The sequence below is a fragment of the Schistocerca nitens genome, chromosome 4 (genome assembly GCF_023898315.1).
Source record: "Schistocerca nitens isolate TAMUIC-IGC-003100 chromosome 4, iqSchNite1.1, whole genome shotgun sequence".
NCBI lineage: Eukaryota > Metazoa > Arthropoda > Insecta > Orthoptera > Acrididae > Schistocerca > Schistocerca nitens.
In genome coordinates, this window is record NC_064617.1 from 182440110 (window position 1) to 182457898 (window position 17789).

A 17789-nucleotide genomic window follows, 5' to 3' on the forward strand; every position below is an offset into this window, starting at 1 on the left:
ACAACAATATTCTAATCACCGTATCCCGCATTATACGACCTTTGCTGCTGTGTACCAACGTCTGCGTGAGACCGGGTCATTTAGCAGAATACCTAGACAGGGACGCCGTCGCACGGTAAAAAAGCTGCAATTTGAGGAAGCTGTCTTGCAGCATGTGGAGCGGGATCCTTCAAACAGCACTCGAGCAATTGCACGTAACATGGGGACGAATCAGACGAATGTAAGAACAGTCCTTCGAGAGCAGTTGTTACGTCCATTTTACTTACAACGTGTCCACAACATGGAACCAGTTGATTATCCACCGCCGGCCGAAGTAGCCGAGCGGTTATAGGCGCTACAGTCTGAAACCGCGCGACCGCTACGGTTGCAGGTTCAAATCCTGCCCCGGGCATGGATGTGTGTGATGTCCTTAGGTTAGTTAGGTTTAAGTAGTTCTAAGTTCTAGGGGACTAATGATCTCAGAAGTTGAGTCCCATAGTGCTCAGAGCCAATTCGCGTGTTTGGAGTCAGGATAACCCACATGCCACAGTTACTAGCGCCCATCAAGTGCGGTTCTTCGTTAATGTGTGGGTCGGTGTTGTTGGGGATTGTTTAATTGGGCCGTATCTGCTACCTAGGCCATTGAATGGCAGACACTATTACAATTTTCTCGCCAGAGCATTGCCAGAATTGCTGGAAGGTGTCCCGCTCCCTACAAGACATCGCATGTGGTTCCAACGTGACGGGGCGCCGGCACATTTCAGTCGTCGTTTGTGTCGATTCCTGGACCGACGGTTCCTAGAAACGTGGATTGGTGGAGGTGGTCCTGTACCATGGCCTGCTCGATCCCCAGATATGTCCCCTCTGGATTTTTTTGTGTGGGGAGAGATGCGCAACTCCTGTTGCATCAGAAGAGGATCTAGTTGCCCGGATAGCAGCAGCAGCAGGAACAATTCAGAATAGTCCTGGAGTTTTTGCCCGTGTCAGTCAGAACATGATCCGACGGTGTAACCTTTGTTTACGTGTCAATGGAGGCATTTTTGAAAATCTACTGTAATTGAAATTGGGTTGTGTTAATGTGTTGTCTCTTGGTCATAAAAATGGAAAAGTGTTTGCTGGTTTAATTTATTTGCCGCCAGGGAAATCTTCCTCTACCGGTTTAAATAATGCTCATAGGAAAAAATGATATTAGGAAAAAATATTTGTTCTGATGTCCCCTACAACCTCCCAGAGTTTGTCGCTTTAAATACTTTTCACCCTGTATGTAGTAAGAGCAAATACATGAGCCAAAACATGATGACCAACTACTTAAAAGCGTGTTGGTCCACTTCTGGAACGCAATTCAGGAGAGATTGTGCATGCTACGGATTCGGCAAGTACTTGATAGTTTCCAGAGGTTTTTTGCACTAGTTGCCTACCCTAGGTCACACACTTCCCGTAATTTACGGGAGTCCCAGTTGGATTTCATCGGATTCAGATAAGCTGAATTTGGTGGCCAAACCATCAACGTGAGTTCACTGTCACGCTTTTTAAACTATTGTAGCAAGATTCTGACCTTGTGACACGGACAGTTATCCTCCTGGAATCAATCAGCCAAAATGACAGTCACACTCACGTTATTTATTTTGTCACCAACCGGTTTCAACCCGCGATGAGGTCATCTTGAGGGCAATTTACATAGACCTCTGGACATGGGAGTGGCAGCACGTCTTCTTCTCAGTCAAATGATGCCTCTGTGTAGATGACCACAATGGGCGTATCCGTCTGATCTGGAAATTGTATTGTCATCATATCGGTCCAGCACCTGGCATAATACTTTGGAGAGCCAGTGGGTACACAACACGATCATCTCCGGTTAGCATAGCTGGTAATTTAGACAGCAGGCAACCAAAGTTTTAAGGCAGGTGGCAGTAACCTGTCTTTGAGGTCTATCCAACGTTATCTTTCAACAAGATAACACATATCTTTCAACAAGATAACTCAAGACCACGTTTTACCCGTGCTTTCCTGACATATTTCGATACGGAGGGTGTTTGACTGTTGCCCTGGTCGGCACATCGTCCAGATCTCGCACCCAATGAAAAAGGTCTGCTCACGGATGAGACTGATAAACCACCATTCACGTGCTACTATGATTAATGGACTCTGGATTATAATTGAAGTAGCATGGAATGAAGTACCCGTATCTGTCATCCAAACTGAGCTCGAATCGATGCCCAGTTGGGTTAGATTCACTGTTGCTGCCTGAGGCGTCATTTTTATGTAGTAAATTTCGCATCCTGTATACCTCCAAATAAACTGGAAATTTAATAGTGTAATCTTCTACATCGCCGGCCGGGGTGGCCGAGCGGTTCTAGGCGCTACGGTCTGGAACTGCGCTACCGCTACGGTCGCCGGTTCGAATCCTGCCTCGGGCATGGATGTGTGTGATGTCCTTAGGTTAGTTAGGTTTAAGTAGTTCTAAGTTTAGGGGACTGATGACCTCAGAAGTTGAGTCCCATAGTGCTCAGAGCCATTTGTTTTAATCTTGCACGTCTACATCAACATCTACATGGATACCCTGCAAATCACATTTAAGTGCCTGGCAGAGTGTTCATCGAACCACCTTCACAATTCTCTATTATTCCAATCTCGTATAGCGCGCGGAAAGAATGAACACCTATATCTTTCCGTACGGGCTCTGATTTCCCTTGCTTTATCTTTTCCTCCCTATGTAGATCGGTGTCAACAAAATATTTTCGCATTCGGAGGAGAAAGTTGGTGATTGGAATTTCGTGAGAAGATTCCGTCGCTCACGTGAAACTCGCGCATGGGAGAGTAAGTCAGCAACCGTAGCACCCGACTGGACAGGACGTCACAGAAGAGACCTGAAGATGAAGCTTTAGCTTCATAACCGGTAGTGCAATAAATTAAGAAATTACTGGCAACTGAGGCGGATTTTTTATTCCAAGGGGTTTGAATGAAAAGTAATGCCTCCTCCTTCTTTAATTGGGTTTGGATGGGAAAACTGTAATATATCAAACGCAGAAGTAATCCTTAGAATGTGATCTTAAATTACCAATATTCACTTTACCACTTAACCACCAGCCAATTGGATACATTTCTGCCAACGATGAACAAGTTTTCTGAAGCCGTCACGGAAGAAGTCGACACTCTGTTTGCGCAACAACAGTCTCACAGTCTCCGGGTCGTAATGGTGTACCCACGTTTCGTCTCCTATCACAATTGAATGGAGAAAGGCGTCACCTTCATTCTCGTAATGCGAGAGGAGTTCCCGGCAATTTTCAAGTCTGTACACTTCCATTTCAGCAGTCAGCATCCGGGGTACACATCGTGCACAGATCTTCCGATAGCCAAGCAAAGCAATAATGTGACCCACACATTCTTGTGAAATGCCGATTCTGATACGACAATCTCCTGAATCCATCTGTCAACATTTTGCTTGTAAAACTCGGTAGCTGCTGTCACAGGACGTCCAACTCTTTGTTTGTCACGCAGGTCAGATGTTCCCGCCTCAACATCTTTAAACTTACTCGCCCAACGATGCACAGTACTCACATCAACACAGTCACCATAAACTGCTTTCATTCTCTGATGAACCTCCTTTGGGGTGACTCCTTCTGTTGTCAAGAATTCAATGACTGCACGTTGCTTAAATCGCATTGACCGACCGTCTGCGCAGGATTCCATACTTTAGACTGTAACAACACAACCGTTCAATGCTAAGGCTTCCCGCCAACTGGAGCTGTAGAGAAGAGGCTACAGAACAAGCCAATACCTGCCGCATACCATTGCTGCCAACTGTTGAAGAGTTACGAAGGTGGAGGCATTACTTTTCAGTCAACCCTCGTATAAATATGTTAATCAATTGTGGATGTTCGCCGGCCAAAGTGATCGAGCGGTTCTAGGCGCTGCAGTCTGGAACCGCGAGACCACTACGGTCGCAGGTTCGAATGCTGCGTTGGGCATGGATGTGTGTGATGTCCTTAGGTTGGTTAGGTTTAACTAGTTCTAAGTTCTAGGGGACTAATGACCTCAGAAGTTGAGTCCCATAGTGCTCAGAGCCATTTGAACCATTTGTGGATGTTCGCCAGATCAAGTATCTTATACTTTGCAATTCTGACAACCTATTCCGTATCCCTGGACCTTCGTTAACTGTCTGGAGTGGGGCTCTGTGTGAAAACTTTCTGGAGGTGTAGGAATAAGGACTCTAGGACTTTGCCTGTTTCGCATCACCCCTTCGACCATAGATACTAGTAGACTGGCCTTACTGTGCAGAAGCTATAGGGCTGGTGTGGCTCCAACATAAACCACGTGACTGTTGGCAAAACGTGGCGGGATTTCAAATCAGCTGTCAGCCATCCTGTGTTTGTATCGTATTTTACCCACATTTCTCAATTGACTGCCAAACGCTTCCAACAAAAATTACTTTTTTATTTGCGAAAAATTATGTCAGAACTACATTTGACCTGGGTTTGTTCACAGTACCATTTATAAAATCTAACAAATACATCGAACGCCCCTCTGGTGGGCAGCGGGACGAAATTACTATAAACTATCAATTAAAGTAAAATGTCGTTAAAATTCTTTTAAACAGTAAGAGTGGGCTCGTGTCAAAACTTTAAACATTGAATTCGCCGCTTTTTGAGCTCTAGTCACTTATAAAAGAAAATGGGATATGGGAAATATGTCAACTATAGGTGCCAAAATTGTCGACTTTAGGAGCAGGTCCATATTAGAGTATCAGTTTTAGGTACACTTCAAAGGTTCAGTTCCTACTATTTTTACAAAAGTTTAAACTATCAGTTTGAAAAAAAAATGATATTTTAGATGAAAGGTGAGACTTTGAAGTTTCAGAAAATAATTTTGGAGCCTACATTTATTTAATAGTATTAGAAGTTAGAAAAAAATTCTCTTCATGTGTCGACTATAGGTGCTCTTACCGTATTATAATCTCACTTGTATATACAAAAAGACGCGTATGTGCAGATGGCGTAAAGTTTTTCCGTTGCAGGGCCTGTATCCAAAGCTGCCTTCGGTTTTCATCCTTAGAGAACCTATGAGTAGGAACGAGAAACAGTTATACTTACTTCTGTAATTTATCACAGATACTTTCCAAAGTGTAATATGAGTCTAACTTTACAGGCATCACTTTCAACACTTTAATTTACGTGATACTCTATTTCAAGTGTAAAAAACATATAAAAGTCACGTCAGCAGATTTAAATAAACGCATCTGCACTATCATAGAAACACTTACACGTGAAATGTAATGCCATTTTCCCCGACAAAACGCTGAGTACAGCCATAAGCGCAACACGAAACAACCATGTTTTGCCAAAATTCACGTGACTTCAGCCCAGAGATGTTGGAGCCACGAAAATGACGTCAGGGACAGTCTATTATATTTATGGTCGAAGCATCACCCATGGTTCGCAGGACATCACGTGAGAAAAGGGCAATATGAGTTTCTTGAGCGGAGCTTTCTAAATCTATGCTGATTTGTGGAAACAAGCTTTCTTTCTCAAGGAAATTCAATATAGTCGAACCTAGACTATCCTCTTAGCGTCGTGTTACGGAAGGGATGAGAGAATCAGCAGAAATTCTGCTGTTCGGTACGAGACCTCGTTTTGGAGATGTGTTGCAGAGCTATATTGATAGCCTTGCGACAAATTCTGGCTGTCATGTCTGGCAGAGACGGTGCGCCCCTTTCTGCTGCCAACACGTATGCTACAGGACCGGCCGTCGGAACGCCAGGGAACGCACCGCGCTCGTATTCGACCGTGCTAGGGTCGATGCCAGGCGCGAGTGTTGACACTCGCAGAGCAGCAGGGCCAACTCACATTTCATGTTGGTTCAGCAGGCGGACGTTGTGGGTCGCGCTAATGCATTCTCCTAGCGCCTCCAGACAACACGCGACAGCACACCACCCAACGCCATGCGGCTGGGTATCGTCTTCCTTTCTTTGGGTCACGAATTCGAGGCATTCGATTCTGTGACTGTAAACAAACGTGCCATCAAATGAAACGTCACTGTAAGTGACATGTTACACAGGTTAATAGTTGATTGTTTTCACCACATGTTTCTCTTTTGTCTCTTATCTTGTTTCTTCTACCACTAATATTTAGTATCAGAACAGCTAGCAACATGAGTAATTTAGAAGTAGATACCCTCGGGACAAGCTGAAAGGCTGAAGGGGTATATAGAGGGTCTATACAAGGGAGAGAAAGGAAATATTACAGAAACGAAAGACGATGTTGATGAAGATGAGATGGGATATATGATCCTCCGAGAAGAACTTGTCAGAACACTCAACGACCTACATCTACATCTACGTGATTACTCTGCTATTCACAATAAAGTGCCTGGCAGAGGGTTCAATGAACCACCTCCAAGTTGTCTCTCTACCGCTCCACTCTCGAACGGCACGCGGGAAAAACGAGCACTTAAATATTTCTGTGCGAGCCACGATTTCTCTTATTTTATCGTGATGATCATTTCTCCCTATGTAGGTGGGTGCCAACAGAATGTTTTCGCAATCGAAGGAGAAAACTGGTGATTGAAATTTCATGAGAAGATCCCGTCGCAACGAAAAACGCCTTTGTTTTAATGATTGCCACTCCAATTCACGTATCATGTCTGTGACACTATCTCACCTGTTTCGCGGCAATACAAAACGAGCTGCCCTTCTTTGTGCTTCTTCGATGTCACCCGTCAGTCCCACCTGATGCGGATCCCACACCGCACAGCAATACTCCAGAATAGGGTGGACAAGCATGGTGTAAGGAGTCTCTTTAGTAGAGCTGTTGCACCTTCTAAGTGTTCTGCCAATGATTCGCATGTTTTGGTTTGCTCTACCCACAATATTGTCTATGAAATGATAATTAAATAGACACCCTAGCTGCAAGCAGGCGTTGATACACTTCATTGGGGACATGTTGAAAATGTGTGCCCCGACCGGGACTCGAACCCGGGATCTCCTGCTTACATGGCAGACGCTCTATCCATCTGAGCCACCGCGGGCACAGAGGATAGTGCGTCTGCAGGGACTTATCCCTTGCACGCTCCCCGTGAGATCCACATTCCCAACATGTCCACAACACTACATTCGTAGTGCGCCTAATAGATGTTCGCCCATCATACTCATTACTCGTGGCAGATTAATCTACCAAGTCCCGTACGAGTTCGGGCATAGCGTGTGCGTTCGCACACGAGTAATGAGTATGATGGGCAAACATCTATTAGGCGCACTACGAATGTAGTGTTGTGGACATGTTGGGAATGTGGATCTCACGGGTAGCGTGGAAGGGATAAGTCCCTGCAGACGCACTATCCTCTGTGCCCGCGGTGGCTCAGATGGATGGTATGGCCATTCTCACCAGGGAAGGAATAGGAGTGGAGGACGTCAGGTCTCTCCCTTCGGCACGCGGCATAGCGATCACTGTCGACGGCGTTCGTTTCATCAATTTATACGCACCATCTGGCTCCACAAAACGAAGAGAAAGGGCGACTTTTTACACCGAAGAGATAGCACCGTTGTTCGCTGGACGCTTTGATAACTATATAGTGGGCGGCGACTTTAATTGTGTCGTCGACAAAAAGGACCAAGTACCTCATTATGTGCCATGCATGGAACTGCGTGCGTTGATTACCGAAATGGCGCTTCTGGATACCTGGGAACTGCAGCATGGTGACAGACCGGGTTATACGTTTGTCACGGGACACTCGGCGAGTAGACTTGATAGGGTGTATGTGACACGAGCACTACGGACGGCGATACTGGATGCCGAAATCTGGCCAGCGGCTTTTACGGATCATATGGCGTACGTTTGTACGATTTCACTAACGCGTCAGAAGATATGGCGGAGTAAAGGTCACTGGAAAATGAATTGTGCACTTCTACGTGACACTGAATGTCACCGGTCGATAGAGGCGGCCTGGGAGACCTGCGTTCGCCGACAACGAGCCTACACCTCGGTTCTCCAGTGGTGGATTAAATGCGCAAAACCAACGTTACGGAGAACGTTGATACGATACGGGCAGGACAAATCGCAGTGGAACCGCACGACGGCTGATTTTTATTTTACGGCCCTGAGGGAGCTGATGACCCAACAACCATCGCCGGAAAGGCACACGGCCATGCGCAGGATAAAAGCCAAGTTATTACAGCTGACGAGACTAAGAATGGAAGGTATAATGGTCCGGGCGAGATTGGCGGACACAGTTGCTGCCGAAACCCCCTCCATGCACCACGTGGTACGTGAACGCCAACGACGACGCAGGACATTGATGAGGGAACTAATCTCTGAAACTGGCCAGCAAGTTGTGCACCAGCGTGATATTGCGCATGTGTTTACCGACTATTTCCGCCAGCTATATGGACCTGTAGATGTGAACCACGAGACACTACATGATGTCATCTCGGAAATGCCAGATAGAGGACCACCACTGGATGCAGAGACTTTCATCACAGCGATAACAGAGGACGAGCTGACAGACGCAATTGCCAGGGGGGCACCGAACAAGTCCCCAGGACAGGACGGCTTCCCAATTGAATTTTACCGCGCCTTTGCATACCTCATGGGACGGACCTGGATTCAGATGTACAACGAACTCCTGTTACCGCAGACTGAGATACCTGTCGAATTCACGGAGGGTATCATCATCCCAATACCCAAACCACGCGGTGGCAGAAATCCAGGAGATTATAGACCACTCACTCTCTTGAACTGCGACTATAAGATTTTCGCGCGCATCCTTGGGGCTCGCCTGCGGTCTACACTTTCTGATAGACTCCTCAGAGATCAAACTTGCCTCGGCGGCAAGAGTAACGTACATACGACGCTCGGTGACTACCGAGATATCATCGCATTAGCAGCGGCATGCCGAGTGCGTGGGGCACTCGTCGCTATTGACTTCGATCATGCGTTCGACAGAGTGGATCATACCTTTTTGCATGCGGTGATGGGCAGATTGGGAATCCCGCAGGCCTTCATCCTAGTGATCATGCGACTGTTACACGGCGTACGATCAAAGGTCTCGGTGAATGGGCGGGGCACTGACTACATTGTTATTTCAAGGTCAGTTCGTCAAGGTTGCCCCCTTTCGATATTTTTGTATGCAATGGCATTGGAACCCTGTCTATATGGTCTCCGAAGACGGTTGGAGGGAGTGCCGTTGCCACAACTGACCTTTCATTGCCGCGCTTATGCTGACGATGTGATGCTGGTGGCACGGACAGGCGAAGAAGTACGTACGGCGTTGGCATGGATACAGCGATATGGGATGGCGGCAGGAAGCGTGCTTAATCTACAAAAATCACGCTGCATGAACGTCGGTCGAGGATTACAACCGGGGGAGGAAGGCCCGCTCATCTTAGTTCAGACCATCAAATGCCTAGGTATTACGTTCCACACGGATGTGCAGCGGACAGCAGCGGATAACTACCGACGCATATTGAAGCTGATGCGGACAATGGTGCTGTTACAGAAATTAAGAGCGTTGGATATGATTCAGAGGGTGACCTATGTTAACGTATACCTAGCACCGAGACTCACTCACGTAGCGCATGTCCTGCCTTTAACGCGCACAATGGCATCACGGATACAAGCAACTTTCGGAACCTACGTGAGTGTGGGACACCTGTTTAAGATCCGATACACAACGCTTACGCTACCACCTGGAGAGGGTGGACTTGGTCTAGTGAACGTGTATGAAAAGGCACGGGCGTTATTCGTAAGTACGATTTTCCGACAGTGGCGCGGTCAATTTCGCAATATCTCGGGTGCGTTGGCCGATGTACTAGCGCCCACTTCAATGCTGCCCCCAGTCAATGTGGGCCATATTTCACAGAAGCTGTCACATTTCAAGTCCTTTTTTTGGAGCTTAGCTATGTCAGAGATTCCTTCCCAACAACACGACTACCGACGACGCGAGACGTATACCAACTCTTACTGCGCCGGTGCCCCAGGAATACCCTGGAAAAGAAGTACCCAGACAAGAACTGGCGACAGATATGGCGCGTTGTACGGAACGTTTACCTCCCAACGTCGGTACGCTCAACATGGTATGTGGTGATAAATAGGAAGTACGCAACGAATCAACGGCGGCACGCGATTCATTTGGCAGACACTCCACTATGTTTAGGCTGCGCAACAGTGGACACTGATGAACATCGTTTAGTATGTAGTGGGACGGCTCCAGTGTGGCACTTGGCACAACAGATATTGGCGTTCCTGTTACGCTCCGCCCCTCACACAATTTCATCAGACACACTTTTTTTCCCCCAAGAATCTTATTTCCCTGTCCAAAAAACCAATGCGGTGACATGGGTGCGGGGAATGGTGGTGGGCTACGTATATAACGAATCGGAAAAGGACAAAATCGATTTTTGGCATTTTCTCCTGGATGGACACACGAAGCTGCAACAGCGTACGAAATATAGGCAAGACTTCGCTAATTACTTGCGACTTACATTTACCGACCCGCCGGCCAGATGGGGTGTGACGGGTGAGAGATGAGATAGACGAAGAAGCCGAGATAGACGTCGATCACACTTACGGACCCTTAGTTAACTTCGAGAAGACGACCCAGTCTTACATCAACGTCTGGAGAACGAGTCGAGAGATGGCTCTCTTGCTTTATCGAACGTCGGGTCGTGAGCAGATGTCACCCCCGACACGAATTTCATTTCATTGCTACTGGCGCATGTTTCTTTTGTATTTGTACTATCCGCAATGTCTTCCTGTCTTTCATTTGGGCATTTTCAGTTTTATTCATTTCGTTGATTAATTAATTTTCTCATTAGCCACTATTTGTCAACATAGGGACTTTGTAGACACCATTTATGCGATAGTACCACAAAATGTATGTCAGAAAAGGTGGTAAGCCTGACATTCGAGTAAAAAAAAATAAAAAAATAAAAAATAAAAAAGTAAAAAAAAGAAAGAGAAAAAAAATAAAAAAATAAAAAAACAAAAAAACAAAAAAAGTAAGTAAAAACAAAAAGAAAAAAAAAGTGGCAAGCGGAAAAAAAAAAGGATGGATAGACTGTCTGCCATACAAGCAGGAGATCCCGGGTTCGAGTCCCGGTCGGGGCACACATTTTCAACATGTCCCCAATGAAGTGTATCAACGCCTGCTTGCAGCTAGGGTGTCTATTTAATTATCATTTCATTTCTAGCAAAGCTGCATGGTCATCCACGGTAACAGTTCTTTCGGGAACAGATACTACCGTCATATATATATATATATATATATATATATATATATATATATATATATATATATATATATATATAGTTAAAAAAATATTGTCTATGTGATTGTTCCAATTTACGTTATCTGTAATTTTAATCCCTAAGTATTTAGATGAATTTACAGCCTTTAGATTTGTGTGACTTATCGCGTAATCGAAATTCAGTGGATTTCTTTTAGTACTCATGTGATTATCTTCACACTTTTCCTTATTCAGGGTCAATTGCCAATTTTCGCACCATACAGATATCTTATCTAAGTTATTTTGCAATTTGTTTTGATCATCTGATGACTTGACAAGACGGTAAATGACAGCATCATCTGCAAACAATCTAAGTCGGCTACTCAGATTGTCTCCTATGTCGTTATAGATCTGGAACAATAGAGGGCCTATAACACTTCCTTGGGGAATGCCGGATATTACTTCTGTTTTACTCGATGACTTTCCGTCTATTACTACGAACTGTGACCTTATGACAGGAAATCACAAATCCAGTCGCACAACTGAAACAACGCCCCAGGGGTAGACGACATCCCCTAAGAACTATTGATAGCCTTGGCAGGGCTAACCATGACAGAACTCTTCCATCAGGTGTGCAAACTGCATAACATAGGCGAAATACCCTCAGACTTGAAGAAGAATGTAAAATTCCAATTCCAAAGAAAGCAGGAGCTGATTGGTGTGATAATTACCAAACTATCAATTTAATAAGCCATTGTTGCAAAATACTAACAGAAGAATGAAAAAACTTACAGAAGCCAGCCTCGGGGAAGATCAGTTTGGATTCCTGAGAAATGGAGGAACACGGGAGGCAATACCGACTTATCTTAGAAGATAGGTTATGGAAAGGCAAATCAACGTTTATACCATTTCTAGACTCACAGAAACCTTTCGAAAATGTTGGGAATACTCTCTTTGAATTCTGAAGGTAGCAAGGAGTGAAAGGGTGGTCAGACTCGTAAATTGCACAGAAACTAGACGGCAGTAAAAAGAGTCGAGAGGTGAGATAGGGAAGCAGTGGTTGAGAAGGGAGTGAGGCACGGTTATTGCCTATCGCAGATGTTACCCAATCTGTACACTGAACAAACAGCAAAGGAAGCTGAAAAAAAATTTGGAATAGGAATCTCAGCCCAAGGAGAAGAAATAAAAACTTTGAGGTTTGCTGATGACATTGTAATTGTGTTAGAGACATTGAAGGATTTGGAAGGGAACCTGAACGGAACGTATAGTGCCTTGAAAGGTGGATATAAGATAAACATCAAGAAAAGCAAAGCAAGGATAATGGAATATAGTCAAATTAAATTAGGTTTTGCTGAGGGAATTATATTAGGAAGCAAGACACTTACACTAGAAGATGAGTTTTGTTATTTGTGCAGCAAAATAACTGATGATGACTGAAGTAGAGATGATGTGGCGCGCAGATTGGCAACGGCAAGAGAAGCGTTTCTAAAGAAGAGACATTTGCTAACATCGAATATACATTTAAGTGTTAACAAGTCTTTCCTGAAAGTATTTCTATAGAGTGTAATCAATAGCCACGTGTGGAAGTGAAACGTGGACAATAAACAGTTTAGACAAGAAGAGAATAGAAGTCTTTGAAATATGATGCTACAGAACAATGCTGAAGATTAGATGGGTAGATCACGTAACTAATGAGAAGGTGTTGAATAGAATTGGGGAGAAAAGAAATTTGTGGCACAGCCAGACTAGAACAAGGGATCGGTTGATAGCACACATTCTGAGGCGCTAAGGGAAGACCAAATTAATACTGAAGGGAAGTGTGTGGAGTAAAAATTGTAGAGGGAGATCAAGAACTGAAAACGGTAAGCAGCCTCAGAAGGATGTAAGTTTCAGTAGTTATTCGGAGATGGAGAAGCTTGCACAGGATAAAGTAGGATGGAGATCTGCATCAAATCAGTCTTCAGACTGAAGACCACAGCAACAACCGTCGGTGTAGCGAAGCAACTTACGTCAATTGATAAAGGCAGGTCTTCCGGTCCAGACTGTGTATCAATTAGCTTCTGTTCGGAGTATGCTCCATTAGGAGTAGCAAATCTATCTTCCCTTTGTCCATATGCAAAGTTCCTATCACAGGATCTCTTCTTTTTAAATCTGTATAGTAGAATTTACAACCTACAACAGTAGGATTGCACTGGCGAGTATTTCACATATGGCAATGACGATGGACTACTGTCGTGACACAAAGGACTTGGGCAAATGACAATTTATTTGCGTCACGTTTTCAGGGCGAATAAAGGATACATCAATGAAATAATGTATGACGCGGAAATGGCCCGCATAAATTATGATAAAAGAACCTAGTGGGTTAAAATAGGAAGTATCATCGATGCACGTCGGAACACAGCATATTGTTATCAATGGAGAGACGTCTACAGACGTTAAAGTAACCTCTGGCGTGCCACAGGGGAGTGTTATGGGACCACTGCTTTTCACAATATATATAAATGACGTAGTAGATAGTGTCGGAAGTTCCATGCGGCTTTTCGCGGATGAAACTGTAGTATACAGAGAAGTTGCAGCATTAGAAAATTGTAGCGAAATGCAGGAAGATCTGCAGCGGATAGGCACTTGGTGCAGGGAGTGGCAACTGACCCTTAACATAGACAAATGTAATGTATTGCGAATACATAGAAAGAAAGATCCTTTATTGTATGATTATATGATAGCGGAACAAACACTGGTAGCAGTTACTTCTGTAAAATATCTGGGAGTATGCGTGCGGAACTATTTGAAGCGGAATGATCATATAAAATTAATTGTTGGTAAGGCGGGTACCAGGTTGACATTCATTGGGAGAGTGCTTAGAAAATGTAGTCCATCAACAAAAGAGGTGGCTCACAAAACACTCGTTCGACCTATACTTGAGTATTGCTCATCAGCGTGGGATTCGTACCAGATCGGGTTGACGGAGGAGATAGAGAAGATCCAAAGAAGAGCGGCGCGTTTCGTCACAGGGTTATTTGGTAACCGTGATAGCAAACTCAAGTGGCAGACTCTTCAAGAGAGGTGCTCTGCATCGCGGTGTAGCTTGCTGTCCAGGTTTCGAGAGGGTGCGTTTCTGGATGAGGTATCGAATATATTGCTTCCCCCTACTTATACCTCCCGAGGAGATACGAATGTAAAATTAGAGAGATTCGAGCGCGCACGGAGGCTTTCAGACAGTCGTTCTTCCCGCGAACCATACGCGACTGGAACAGAAAAGGGAGGTAATGACAGTCTAAATGTAAATGTAAAATAGCTCCTTATTTAGCAGTCATATACAACTGCTCTCTCGTCGAAAGACTGGAAATTTGCGCAGGGAACGCCAATACACAAGAGACGAAATAAAATTATTCGGCTGAAATATAGACCCATAAATCAATGGCATCAGTTTTCAGTAAGATATGGATCTTACACCGTGTTCTAACACTGTAAAATACCTTGACGAAAACTGTCTACTGGCACAACCAGTACGGCTTCACAAAATCCCGTTCTTGTCAAACGCAATAGGCCCTTTATGCAGACGAAGTAACGAGCGCTATCGAGAGGGGATCTCAAGCCGATTCCACCATTCCAGATATCCAGAAGGGTTTTAACACCATTCTTCAGAAGCTTCTTCAAATCAGATTTCGTGCTATGGAGTATCGTTCCCATTGTGCGACTGGATTCGTGATTTCTTGTTAAAAAGGACGCCTTCGTAATAACTGACGGGAAATCACCGAGTGAAAGGGAAGTTATATCTAACGTTCCCCGAGAAAGTGTTATAATATACAGGGTGTTTCAAAAATGACCGGTATATTTGAAACGGCAATAAAAACTAAACGAGCAGCGATAGAAATACATCGTTTGCTGCAATATGCTTGGGACAACAGTACATTTTCAGGCGGACAAACTTTCGAAATTACAGTAGTTACAATTTTCAACAACAGATGGCGCTGCAAGTGATGTGAAAGATATAGAACACAACGCAGTCTGTGGATGCGCCATTCTGTACGTCGTCTTTCTGCTGTAAGCGTGTGCTGTTCACAACGTGCACGTGTGCTGTAGACAACATGGTTTATTCCTTAGAACAGAGGATTTTTCTGGTGTTGGAATTCCACCGCCTAGAACACAGTGTTGTTGCAACAAGACGAAGTTTTCAACGGAGGTTTAATGTAACCAAAGGACCGAAAAGCGATACAATAAAGGATCTGTTTGAAAAATTTCAACGGACTGGGAACGTGACGGATGAACGTGCTGGAAAGGTAGGGCGACCGTGTACGGCAACCACAGAGGGCAACGCGCAGCTAGTGCAGCAGGTGATCCAACAGCGGCCTCGGGTTTCCGTTCACCGTGTTGCAGCTGCGGTCCAAATGACGCCAACGTCCACGTATCATCTCATGCGCCAGAGTTTACACCTCTATCCATACAAAATTCAAACGCGGCAACCCCTCAGCGCCGCTACCATTGCTGCACGAGAGACATTCGCTAACGATATAGTGCACAGGATTGATGACGGCGATATGCATGTGGGCAGCATTTGGTTTACTGACGAAGCTTATTTTTACCTGGACGGCTTCGTCAATAAACAGAACTGGCGCATATGGGGAACCGAAAAGCCCCATGTTGCAGTCCCATCGTCCCTGCATCCTCAAAAAGTACTGGTCTGGGCCGCCATTTCTTCCAAAGGAATCATTGGCCCATTTTTAAGATCCGAAACGATTACTGCATCACGCTATCTGGACATTCTTCGTGAATTTGTGGCGGTACAAACTGCCTTAGACGACACTGCGTACCGAGCGAGGTGGCGCAGTGGTTAACACACTGGACTCGCATTCGGGAGGACGACGGTTCAATCCCGTCTCCGGCCATCCTGATTTAGGTTTTCCGTGATTTCCCTAAATCGCTTCAGGCAAATACCGGGATGGTTCCTTTAAAAGGGCACGGCCTATTTCCTTCCCCATCCTTCCCTCACCCGAGCTTGCGCTCCGTCTCTAATGACCTCGTTGTCGACGGGACGTTAAACACTTATCTCCTCCTCCTCCACGACACTGCGAACACCTCGTGGTTTATGCAAGATGGTGCCCGGCCACATCGCACGGCCGACGTCTTTAATTTCCTGAATGAATATTTCGATGATCGTGTGATTGCTTTGGGCTATCCGAAACATACAGGAGGCGGCGTGGATTGGCCTCCCTATTCGCCAGACATGAACCCCTGTGACTTCTTTCTGTGGGGACACTTGAAAGACCAGGTGTACCGCCAGAATCCAGAAACAATTGAACAGCTGAAGCAGTACATTTCATCTGCATGTGAAGCCATTCCGCCAGACACGTTGTCAAAGGTTTCGGGTAATTTCATTCAGAGACTACGCCATATTATTGCTACGCATGGTGGATATGTGGAAAATATCGTACTATAGAGTTTCCCAGACCGCAGCGCCATCTGTTGTTGAAAATTGTAACTACTGTAATTTCGAAAGTTTGTCTGCCTGAAAATGTACTGTTGTCCCAAGCATATTGCAACAAACGGTGTATTTCTATCGCTGCTCGTTTAGTTTGTATTGCCGTTTCAAATATACCGGTCATTTTTGAAACACCCTGTAGATATAGCTACACTCACATTCAGAAAAAACAGAACACCTTGAAATATAGGACGTTCATATTCACAGGACATGTACATTAGTATGTTCTGCAGAAATGATTAGTATTTCAACCATAAAATTACAGAAATAACAGCCCTCGGTCGTAATAATGAAGTCTTTTGAGCTAGGTTTCGGCACTACCAAGAGTGCCTTCATCAGAAGTAGAACATTCAAACTGGCATGTCACGTATAAAATAAATATCAGGCGATAAAGCTTTAGTCACAAAATTAAAAAAAAAAAAGACATAGAAGGCAAGTCACTATTGGCTGCTCGCTTATGTCGAGCTTGACTGGTTCTGCTTGTTGTATGTTAGGTAGAAGATTATTTACATATATGAGGAATAGTAGTGGACCTAAGACTGAACGTTGGAGATCCCCATACGTGATTCCTCCACAGTCAGAATGTCGTCCCTAGGCTATAATGGTTGAAGTACTAAGTACAACTTTCTGCTTTCAATTTATCTAGGTGAATACTATGATTCACACAGTCGAGTGCTTCATATAGGTAACAGAAAAAACCAACCGGCGCTATTTTATTATTAGAATAGTGGTTAGACGGATGATGTTATTTTTATCATTTAGTTCACAATTAGACATAAACCCCGTGGTTTAGTACGTTAAACACATACTCATCATCATCAAATACTATACCTATGCCCATTCAAATTGTAACTTGTCTCTGTTATTGTACTCAGGAACGAATGTGAACTGTGATTTTTTTCTTTTCCTGCGACATGGTAATTACTAAATGTTTTATAATTTGGTTTAACGCTTTTGAAATGAGGTGCTGCAGAAGAATGCTGAAGATTAGATCGGTGGATCATGTAACTAACGTGGAGATACTAATCAGAATTGGGAAAAAAGAAATTTGTGGCACGCCTGACTGGAAGAAGGGAGCAGTTGATAGGACACATTCTGGGACATGAAGGG

The 17789-nt window shown here is 44.6% G+C and overlaps 1 non-coding gene across 1 annotated transcript; it reads right to left on the reverse strand.

The window, feature by feature from the left end:
- Positions 1-6928: 6928 nt before the first annotated feature.
- On the reverse strand, positions 6929-7003 carry Trnat-ugu (transfer RNA threonine (anticodon UGU)). Its single transcript has one exon. It is a non-coding gene; the product is annotated as a tRNA-Thr (tRNA).
- Between the last annotated feature and the right edge of the window lie 10786 nt (positions 7004-17789).